Source organism: Gopherus flavomarginatus, chromosome 1, assembly GCF_025201925.1.
Source record: "Gopherus flavomarginatus isolate rGopFla2 chromosome 1, rGopFla2.mat.asm, whole genome shotgun sequence".
Taxonomy (NCBI): Eukaryota; Metazoa; Chordata; order Testudines; family Testudinidae; genus Gopherus; species Gopherus flavomarginatus.
In genome coordinates this window covers 174730113-174742213 of record NC_066617.1, presented here as the reverse complement: position 1 = coordinate 174742213, position 12101 = coordinate 174730113, and the positions used below count along the sequence as shown (strand labels likewise).

General features: G+C 42.3%; 1 protein-coding gene across 2 annotated transcripts in view; it reads right to left on the bottom strand.

The window, feature by feature from the left end:
* EPHA3 (EPH receptor A3) overlaps positions 1-12101 on the bottom strand; it is a 339991-nt gene that overhangs the window by 113521 nt on the left and 214369 nt on the right. The window lies entirely within an intron of this gene.

Sequence of the window (12101 nt, the reverse complement as noted above, 5' to 3'; positions counted from 1 at the left end):
TATTATCTACAAAATATGTACTTTCTTACAATGGCGGTGCTGATGGCAATAGCCCTCTTGCTACATAGGAGTTCTTAATGCAAAAACTTAGCTTTATCTCCCATTTTGTGCATCTCACATAACACAATACTCCACAATAGGAGGAAGCAGTTTCTACTTTTCATTATCACAGCTTTACTCCCCTCCTCACCTCCTTACCCTGGTTAATTTATAAAACTGGCTCTGTCATGCAAAGAGGCTAACCACCACTCTCCTGCCAAGGCTTGCTTATGGAAGCAACACAACTATAACCTATGCTTGTTCCGTTAGCATGACTAAGCAGGCCAAAACCAGAAAATAACCTGCATGGTGACAGAACTTTTTCATTTCTGAAAGACTAAGCCAGGCTCAATGAACTGGCTCGGGTGTCGAGCGAAGATTAGGAACTCTCACAAAGTGTACTACAAGGATGACTTTTGCAATAAAACACAGTCCTCTAGAAGTGGTGCCAGAGCCTGTATGAACTGCATCTGACAAACTCTATGTGTTGTTTCATTAACATTCACACATTCCAATTTCCCTCTTGTTGCATTTGAGATTGATTCAGTGCCATACTTGCCTCAGAAGGAAAAAGGCCTTAAATAAAAAAAAGACACAGATGTGAACAATTAAGTAAACAAAAACATTTTACAAAATCCCCAACCAGCAAACTACTGCTGTTGCTTTCTCTCTGTCAAGATGACCTTGCTAGTATCCCAGAATAAAAATACACAGATAAGCACCAAACTCTTCTGCTCATCTGTGATAGAAACATGGATTTCTCTATCTAAGAAATGCACCTGTCTCCAAATGAGGTTTAGCAAATACTGTTGTCTTGCTGAAACTCTGCCATTCTACACAGACGTACATCCATTAAACGGTGGTACACAATAATAGCAGCACTAACAGATAACATAGCAAAGTTAATGTCTTAGAACACGTTAGCTTTGCCGTTTATTTTTTTCCTATAATGGTCTGCTTTAATACTATCTAATGCACAGACTTAATAGTAAACTCTCGAGTATCTTCTAAATGGCATATGTGACAAAAGAGAGATATTTAAAAGCATTCTTTTTGATACAAAGAGAACAATTCTTCTTTCCTGAGCACCATCCCACCCTGTAAAATTGTCTCTTGGGGGTACGTCCATAGCTGGGTTGGGGCCCCTTTGCCATGCCCAGTTATCACCACAGGGTCAGCCTAGTTCAAATCCCAGTCCCTTAGCCTTTGAAGTGGGCCCCACCCTTGCAGGCGTGATTAATTTATTACAGGTGGGGAAAAGCAAACGTTCAAAGTCAACAGAGAACAAGAGCATCCTGCGGTCAACAAAAACAAAAATATCAGCGGCACCAGAATGGATGGCTAGCAGCTTTACTGGAGTCCTTACAGCCAGGTAGCCGTGTCAGTCTCTCCCTGTCAGGCTTGCTGGACTCCACACAGAGCTGGGTCAGCTCTGGTGTGGGGATTCCTGCTGCTGCTTCTGGGCCTGACGCTAGCAGTTCTCATCTCAGGGCTTCCTCCTTTTAAAGCCCTCCTCCCTACCATGCATGATTGGCAGGTCTGGAGTCATCCTCACACTGAAGGTTGGCTAGAGGGGACCCTAAATCCAACCCTGATTTACATGCTTATCTGAAGCCTGAATATGAGTTCATCAGCTCTAATATCCTGCTAAACTGGCAATCTTCATATAAAGATAGTACAGTGTATGGGGGCAACATTATGTGATGTAATCCATATGCTGCCCAAATGTACACAAAAGAAAATGAACACCAAGGAAAATGTGTTGGAAAAAGACAGAATAAGCCAAACTATGTTTTTTGGGGGGGAAGTGTAGGGGATAGGGGGAGGCGAGAAAGTGGTCACCATGGCTACTTTCTGTAGCTTAATGTCAAGACAGCTTTTGGATCAGACAAATTTGTTTGTCAGCTTCAGACCCTGAACAAGATAACTGAAACATGTTAATAACAAAAGAACCGGACAGCAGTGAACATAGTTTGAGAAATATGACACATTCCACAAGAAGTCCTCCCCATCTCAGCCACCCTTTAGCTTTCTACAAACCTTACACATAAAGCCTGACTGAGTGCTGCTTCGTATCTTACCCATTAACATGTACCATAAAGAGACCCCAGATTTGAAAGATTTTTTCTGTTAGTCTTACGAAATGATCCCGTGTTTAATCTATGATGTGGAGGCCACCAGGCCGCTAATGAAAACAAACCCGGCAAGAATGACCTTGCAGGCAAAATTCACATGGCCTAGTACAATGCCTGTATCTGCATAAACTTACATGGCTTTCTCCCTAGGGCCATGGCTTCTTGTGCCACAATCTGGTTAAGATTTTGGTGGTATGTGGGTTTTGTTTGTTTGTAAATAGGAGTCAAACCTCAGTCCCCTCCCAATAAAGCTGAATGGACAAAAATATCAGAGCCACAGTGAGTCACTGTATTTTAACCCCTGTGACCAGAAGGCCACTAAATTACTCCTGTGACCAGAAGGCCACCATATTATCCTGTTTCTTGGCATAGACAGTGCATGTCCACAAAAAACTCTTTCTTCAAATGTAATTCTAGTTATCTAGTTCAAATGGTTTCACATAAAATCATTTACTTGAATTCGAGAACCATATATAAATAAAACAATATATTCTCTTAAAAATAATGCTGCAAAGTCTTCCCTTTCAGTGATACAAGGGTTAATAACCTAAAACAGAAGTGCATATCATGATGTCACACCTTCCATAAGACATAACAACAATTGCTTTTTAAAATTATTTTATTTACAACACTGGTATCATCGATAATGTGATTACAGGTAACGGCTGGGTGTGGAAGTTACAATATAAGAATTTTTATTACGGGCATTTCCAAAGCACCGACCACCGTAGTACCTAAACCATTGCTCATTTGTCATTGGTACATAAACTTGTGGGAGAGAAAAGTATATTTTTTCAGTTGGAATGGAGAGGGATGGAGGAGAATGAGTAGAGCTGCTTTGTCATAAGGCTTCTCCCTTTTGACCCCTCAGGGGAAGGCCCATAGACCTCATTTAAGAAAAGAAAAGAAAAAAAGAAGCAGGATAATGCAGAAAGCATCTTAATAAGCCTAGATTAGGCTTTTTTTCTTTTCTCCAGGGGAAGGAACTTCATTGTCTTCATGCTTTCTGTGGTGCTCTGCTATCATACTATGAAGTCAGCAGTCATAAGGGAAATGAGCTGGTTAGAACCCTGCTGTCCCAGAATGCCCTAGTGGGAGGATTCTGATTTGTTTCTTCCCCTTAGGCTGTCTTGCACTTTCTGTCCTTGTCTGTCAGACCAATTTCAGATAATTCAGTGCTCTACAACCCGAAGGAGAAGAAATGCAATTATACTAAAAATTAAAACCTGGAAAGAGGGTGAGACTCACACCATTTTTGTATTTTATTTTATTTTTTGGTCAGTTATTTTTGACATACAAGATAGACAGCGAAATCCCTCATTTCAAGAGAGATTACTTTTCTAATGTAAGTAGGACTGGATTTCTTTGGTTGAGGGAGCAGAGTTTGGCTCTTTAGGATGAACAGCACCACATGGTTTTGGGCAGGTAGACAATAAACATACTAGCACATTCATCTTCACAACACAGTATTTTTTAGTTTCAACAGGGACCCAGCTGTGAGCAGCATTTGCATTTATTTAAAATATCTTTCTACAGTTAATGTCTGCTCCTAATTGCCTCTCTCTCCACTTCCACATTCACTTAAATTAGAGGTAAGAAATATGTTATCCTTCTCTTTGGTTGCTTAAACCACTGTTAGCTAAAGTTTTACTGGGGAAAAAAATGGATATTGGCCAACCCTGAGGGGTTTTTAATCTTTCAGGATTGGGCCAGTGTCCTGGGTTAAATGGATGCTGTGCCTGAGAAAATGCAGTGTTTCTAACCACTGGGGAAAGGGACTGGGTTAGGGCACAGATGTAGCCAGTCCCTGGTTCCATGTGTAACCCACACACCTTCTGGGTGTGGTGTTCTGTCCCTTCTAGTGGAACCGAGACCACTTGGAGAAAGAGTTAAATGAGTCTGCTCTACAACCTTAGCTAACAGGCAGCTGGCTTTAAGCTCATGTGGTAGAGTGGGGTGACCAACCTGTGGCTCTGGAGCCACAAGCGGCTCTTCAGAAGTTAATATGCGGCTCCTTGTATAGGCTTCGGGGATGGGGCTACAGGCACCAACTTTCCAATGTGCCAGGCGTGCTCACTGCTCAACCCCTGGCTCTGCCATAAGCCGTGCCTCCACTACACACCTTCCCACCCCCTCCCTGAGCCTGCCATGCCCTCGCTCCTCCTACTCCTTCCCGGAGCCTCCTGCATGCCACAAAAAGCTGATCAGGAGGTGCGGGGAGGAAGAGGGAGGTGCAGATTGGCGGGGTTGCCGGTGGGGCGGGAGGTGCTGGGAGTGGGTGGGGGGTGCAGCTGAGAGGGGGGCTGCTGTCATATTACTGTGTCTCTTTGGCAATGTACCTTAGTAAATTCTGGCTCCTTCTCAGGCTCAGGTTGGCCACCCCTGTGGTAGAGGGTCATGCACTAAGCTCCAGAGGTCCCCAGTTCAATCCCGCCTACTGATGACTGGGGTCTGTCAGCGTTACACATGCACTTCCATCTACTTTCTCAGCTGACTCTCCTCTTTTTCCCCATCAGGTCCTGCCTCCTTGCTTGCAAAAGAAGGCAGCAGGAGGTGCAGAATGTACAGCAGCAGCAAGAACGATGTCTTCCTTGTATGGATCCCAGAAGGACTCCATCACCGTTAGCCCATAATGGAAGACTCCTCTGAAGCATACGGAAACACTATACCTGCAGCCCACCTCAGCCCCACTGCAAGACTGTAACAATGAGGAAGGAAATGTGCCATCCCTCCACAGTAACGTTAATTTTTCCCATGCTTCATAGGTAATAATAACTATACAGTATCAACTTGGAAGCTTTGAAGCAGAAACCAATGCGAGAGGAAGTAAATGCATTGGGTTAAGGAGCAAAAGGTCTGAACACATTGCAACTGAGTAAAGCAAGTTTTGTAAATGATTAAGTATGTGGTAACTATATGCTGAGATTATTAGAAGGAACCCAGAGAATTAGGTGGCCAACACCCACTGAAGTACAATAGTAGCTGAGCATCTAACTCCCTTAGGCTCCTTTGACCATACACTAAAACATTATTTTAAAAATCCTCAAACGAGACTCTGATCTTTTTTATCTCAGTGTAAAACCACTGACTATTCCTCATATACTCCCATCTAACCAAGAGTATTTTCAGGACTAAAGTGCTGTCATATTACTAGATAGCAATTGAGTTCCTTAAGCCATAATTATTGGGTCTGACAGAGAAAGGGGAAAGTTAACTTAGTGAAAGTAAAACAGATGTATTTAGCAATCCATGATAGTTACTGCTAAAAGAAATGAGGCAGTCTTCAACTGCAAAGTGTGTTGACTAATGTGTTTGACTTTCAGAGGAAAACAGGGTCCTAATTAAGGGTTAAATGGATCATTCCAATCTGAATTAATTTTAAATTACAAAATAAAGCTGCTGGTAAATAAGGGCCTTAGTATTCAGCCCTTATACGCAGAGCAATATCACCAGTTCCCAGCCATAAACAGGAGCTAATGACCTGAACCAGCACTGACTAAACAGATGATTTCCAGGACCTGCTATTTGAGGCCTGACAGGGCCCATTTGCCTGTACAAGGTCAAAGCTACTGTTTATATGCAAAATGAGCTGCACTCCACAATCCTACAGGAACTCCATTCTTTGCACTCTGAATGGAGGTAGAATGCTTTGAGGCAAGGCTGAAGCATTTCAATACACTGGAAGTGGATATATGCAGTCATTAAACACCCTGTGCAATGGGCAGCATTTATAAAGTGATCAAGTGTTCCTTTTATTTGTTCCTCTACAGCTCAATAAAAAAAGCCTGAGGGTAAAAGCCTCTGTGGCATTAAAACTCAATGTTTAGAAAATAAGGGGATTCAATCAAAAACTGGTATGGCTCATAGACGCTTTAACAACCATTCCCCTCCACCTGCTCCCCGTCCCTGCCCCCTGCATGCTTTAACAAGACAGGTGTCAGTAGCCCTGTAATACATTTCAATCTCTTTCCTCTAAACAGAGAATGCTAATGCACCCTCACCCTCAGAGCAGATTGTGTTATGGAAGCCTTTCAAACCACTCCAGCTTTCAGGTGCAGAAACTAGGTGCAGAAACTAGCAGCAGTGAAGGTTCTTACTCCAGACCTGCAGCTTGCTGTGGAGCGAATGCTACAGAACATTTCACATTAACTCAGTGGTAAATCTTAAACCTTTGGAATGTTCTTCTCACTCTTCAAAAATCATCTGTGCAGCTCTCTTGCACAATATGTATATTAATCTCACACTTTAGATGACAAAATGCTGGCGACGGCACCACGTTTGCCATCGGTAAGGAAATCGGACAAAAAATGAGATGTAAGGCAGTTCTCAGGATGTGATAATGAATGGCACAACACACCAGTATGTGATTAATCTCATAACATGCCCACATACCTTTTATTTTAATTATGTTAGGCATTTCCTCCCCCTTCTCTGTTATTTCTGTCTTTCGATAAAGAAGAGATTAAATCAGATATCAACTATAAATGAAGATGATCTCAGCACTGCATTTCACACTGCTGATGTCACGCAATTACATTCACTTGGGCAATACAGAGGCAAAATATTAAAACAACACAAAGGCTCTGGCTCAAACAAAGATCAGGAAATTCAAAGTGAAGGTACAGGTCCTGGCCTTAGTCATCTTGCTATGCATTCCTGCTGCAGGTTTGCGCTGTATTGACAGAACAGTGAAAATGGTTGGGTTTATCTTCATTTTACTGTGGCATCCCTCACAGCCGAAAACAGTGCATTATAATGTAGATTTCCTGCAAACTCCCTCAGTGCTGGGAAACACTATTCAACATCTCCCCTTGTACAGAACTATATGAAAATTCACACAATATACAGAACTACATGTGTGTGAGTTTTCTCTCTCTCTCTCTCACACACACACACACACATCTCACACACACACACGTCCTTCAGTAACCTCTTCATTACCTAGGCATAACAAACACTGAGATTATATAATTATCTTGAAACTTACTCAGTTTTTATTCTATCCTTACTCCCATTTAACTCAATGGGAGCTTTCTGGGCTAAGGACTGAGCAAGGGAGTCAGCCTCTAAGTCAAGAACCCTTCATAGATACATGGTGATGAAGACATAGAGCTGGATATCATCAGCCTACTGAATATGTCCCAGCCCATTCGTCTCCTTAGTAACCTCATACATATGAGGTTCACATGAGCATGAAAGGCAACAATATAGACTCCAGTGGTAGCCCATGGTAAATAATATTCAGGGAAGGAGATGGCTGACCTATAAACTACACTTCACAGAGCGCCGAGAGGGCAGTGTGGTGGGAGTGGTCCCAGCCTCAGCGTGCTGGGTGGGTGGCACAGCCAGAGCACCCCAGCCACAGCCCTGAAGCACCAGGTGGTTGTCATGACAAGAGCGCCCACAGCCACAGCCCTGGAGGTGGCTAGGGTGCTCCCTACCCCAGTGCTGGGTGGGTGGCACAGTCCCAGCGCCCCCAACCCAAGTGCCAGGCTGATTGCATGGCATGGCCCCAGCAACCCCGCCTTGTGAGCACTGGCCCCAGCCTGCCTGTCCCATCCTCTCCACCACAGAAGAGAGGGAAGGGAACTAGAAGCAGGCAGGTGGAGGCCTGGGGGTGGAGCACAGACAGGGCCACACCAGGCTGTTTTGGGAGGGACAGCTTTCCCTATGCTACCCGCTGCCCATTTGACAGATCTAAAAGAATCACTGCAGATATTTATGTTTCGCCATTGCTAAGAGGAAATAATCAACTAACACAGCCCATGCAATTTCTGTCTCTTACCCAGACCTCTAATTTTATTGACTGGGGTCAGGAAACCGAAGGACACAGGAAATTATCAGAGTTACCCTGCTAATAACCTTCTCCAAAAATGGGAGACTGGCTATTAGCGGCTAGTTAGCCAGCCACAGCGTCAGTATCTAGAATTAGTTTCTGGGCCGCACAATGGCTTCTTTAAAAGCCACTGGGCACCCCCCTCCTACTTGCCCCTTAAGGAAGTGTTCATATCTCCATCAACAATGGACCTATAACTTCATTGCTGTCTTCAACAGCCAGAAAGGTCAAGAGTCCAGCTCACAAGTTGTAACACAAAGCTGTTCCAGAACCTCCATAACTTCAGAGGGAGACACAGACAAACACAAGCAGATTTTTCTGTTTCCCCACCATTAGACGGGTCAGTCTGAATCCAATCAATTTTTCCTGCAAAGTAAAGAGAAAATTCTCCACAGAGAGAGAATCTCAAATCCGAAACCTAGCAGAGGGAGCGACATAGTCAACCTTAAAAAAAAAAAATCTGTATGCTTCAATGACTCACATCAGATCTGGAGCATGCCCAGCCTTATGAGTGGAGTCAAAGTGAATATTCCCTTGGTTTAGTGACAGCCAAGGAACTCAAGGATCTAGAGAAATCATCAGCTGCTTTACTGGACAGCGAAACCACAAAACACTTTTTGCCTAGGTGACTCCAATTCCACTGTAGTGAGGAATCTGATCAGCTCAAAGAGCATCTCTGCAATGAAGCAATGACCTATGCACCAACATTAACCCTATTCTCTGTCCTTGAACACCCCAGCCTGGAAACCATAGTATGTCTGGCTGAATTGGGATTGAGAGAGAAAGTTCCCTGAGTTCACTTCCCCGCCCATGCAAGGGGATGTATAGCACAGTCCTTGCAGCATTGTGTAAATACACATTTTGGAACCTTCCAAAATATTAGATCCCGTTTCCTAATTATTTCCTTTTTATTTACTTTCCAATTTTATAATGCATTTTTTTTATCCTGTGCAAATAGCTCATAGAATTTCAGTTTATGACAAAGCAGGCTGCTCCTATAGGCTTTCTGTAGACCCATCACTTTAGTATTTTTTCCTTCTTTCAGGAAATACAAATCTGAGGATGCTTATATTTTTTAGAGGAGGTTAAAGATGGGCTTGATCCTTCATTCCTTGTGTATCCAACCCCTCTATTGATTTAGGCCCTGTCTAAAGTATGGGTGCTACAGTGGCATAGCTATGGCACTGTACGGGTGATACTGTGATCCCATATTGTAGACACAACCTACAGCAATGGAAAGTATTCTTCTGTTGTGGCGCTTACCCCTGAGCGCCATAGCTATGTTGACCTATGTTTCAAATGTAGACCAGGCCTTAGCGTAGTAATGCAAGATAAGGCGCTTCATGGTGTCAAAACCAATTTTCTTCAAATTCTGTTACAAATCAAAAGCTTTTTTTGGTCAGGAACTTGGTAAGGCAACTTTCCAATCACAACACACTTTTTTATGGATGAGCTTGTTATACAGAGGTTAGGGAATTTACAGTGGGAATAATGACAGAATCTAGTTGCTGAAGGATGAACTTTATCACTATCGATAGTGCAAGCATTCAGAGCAGTGTGACATTGCAATGCCTCTAGAAAAATAACCTTTAAAACGAGCACTTTTCACATATTACATTTGAAAGCCACTCTTAGTACAGAAAACATATTCCATAGCATTTAATCTTACCCATGAGTAAACTTCTGCCATTTACTTCCCACTTCATATTTCACAGTGATCTGTGACCTTAACATATTTTAATCAGATGCCTTTTAAATTGGCTTTACTCCCAGGTCAAGTTATTCAACAGAAACAATTCCTACCCTTTGTTTAATAACTGTTACTGGCAGACATATTAATTATATGTACATAAGAGATAGCTTTATCCTGAGGGAATAACACTGTACTTTCCAACTGTAGTCTGTAATAGCTTCCCATTATCCTCTGCAGGCTTCTGTATCTTTTTTTTTTAATGTAGTATATTATAACAATGATTGCTAGTAGCAATGTAGTTAAAAGGCAAACTGTCAAAGATGGTAGGTTTAAAACTTAGCCCGACTGGAAAAAGTGATTTTGTTTGTGGGCACACATACAAATGCCTCACACTGTAAGCCTGGTTACACTTCAACCCACTTGCAGCCACTGTTTCAAAAATATATAAATGTTTCAGTAAGAGGACGACAATTAAAAACTACAAACTTGATTCAGAAAAACAGTTAGGCATGTGCTTAATTCCAGCCCTATTCAAGAATGCCCTTAAGCACACATTTCAACGTCACTGACTTCAATGGAACTGACTTGGCTTCAAGGCTCTTCCTGAATAGGGATGCTTTCCTGAATCAGGGGCCGTGTGCTATACAGTAGGTCAAATTGTGAGCTTGTCAATCTTAGAATCTCTCACTCTCTGTTTCTTCAAACCGGTTTATCTTAGTCTGATAGTGGAACATGAAATGCGACTTCCCAGTCCAAGCGACATTGAAAATAATCAGTTTGGATTTCAATGGGCAAAACTAATCTCTCTCTCTCACACACACACACGGGAGTTTTAGATGCTTTTTGGCTATCAATAAAAGTCAAGAGTTTCGTTTAAAAAATAAAAGTATATTATAAGGTACATCTACTTTAGGAGGTACAGGTGTGATTCTCAAATAAATATACTCGTGCTAGCTGTCATTGAGCTAATATTCTAACAACAGTACTTTAGCTATGCAGCAGGGGCAGCAACAAATGGCATCATGGACTAGCAGCTGCCCCTACTCCCATACTAATATGCCTGAATCCCATGGGTATGTACATACGCAGCCCAGTTAGCCTCTGCCTCTGCCCTCGCTATCCTGGCTAAGCTATCATATTAAACGCACTAGCTTAATGAGAGCTAGCATGGGTATGTCTGTGTGAGCTGGGTAATCACACTCCTACCTCCTAGTGAGGGCAGATCCTACTATTCCCGGAAGACAAACTAATAACGCGGTCTTAACAGCTTCACAGAATACATGTTTTAAAAAAAAACTTTTGTATAAGTGTGTGGTAAGTATGTGCACCACAAGGACTCCAAATGAGTGAGATAAGAAGGTGTTGCTGTGAATCAACCTTTCTGCAGCCTCCCATGTGTACATGTATGTGTTTTAGAGCGGGTCTTGCCCACGAGTCACTATTAACCTCATTGGTGTGAGGACACCTTCCACTGAGTGTGAACACAGGAAAATGTAACAAGCTCCATGGAATATGTAGGCTGTTCATTAAAACATTCTCTCAGCTATTTTCTCTCTCTGAGAAGATAAGTCAAAATGGTATGCGCTGATCCTCCTGGGATAGATTTAGCCAGTGAGTGAAAAACACATTTCATCATGTGACTAACGTGATCTATCAAGAGCAGCTTAAAAGAGTCATGCAAAAATTTGACACCAAACATTCAGTATAGTTTGCTGGCAAAAATATGTACACACTTTTTTTTTATTAAAGAACACTGCATTTTTTATAAAATAGCCCTGTTTCTACTAAAGTGAAAAACAAGGCAGGTGAGGTAATATATTTTATTGGATTAACTTCTGTTGGTGGAAGAGATAAACTTTTGAAGAAGTTGGTCCCATTAAATATATTCCCTTGCCCACCTTGTTTTCTAGAAGAAGCAGGGCAATTTTATGAAAATTCACCTCGTCTCTCCTGGGACTAACACAGCACACTAAAAAAGTAGACATTTTGACAGAATATTAATATTTCACCTATCACATGGTCTCACTAAGAACTATGTGTAATGATGAAAATCTGATGGTCCCTAATGATTCTCAATGACCCAAATTGGTGAATTTGGGATTTCTGATAAAAAAGCGTTCTGATTCAGGGGTTTGGATGGCTCAGGGAATTAAAGAGAGTCTCAATTATCCATGTTACCTAATCATGCAGATCCAGGCCAGGTCAACAGTGATTTTTATTAACAACAATATTGTACTGATCATAGGAACACAGAAATTGCCAGACCGGATCAGGCCAAACGTCCATCTAGTCCTGTATCCTCTCTCTGATAATGGCCAGCACCAAATGCTTCAGAGGAAAGAGGAAGAACCAGGCAGTAGCAGATGTGGGATATTCTGCATCCATATTAGGTCTCATC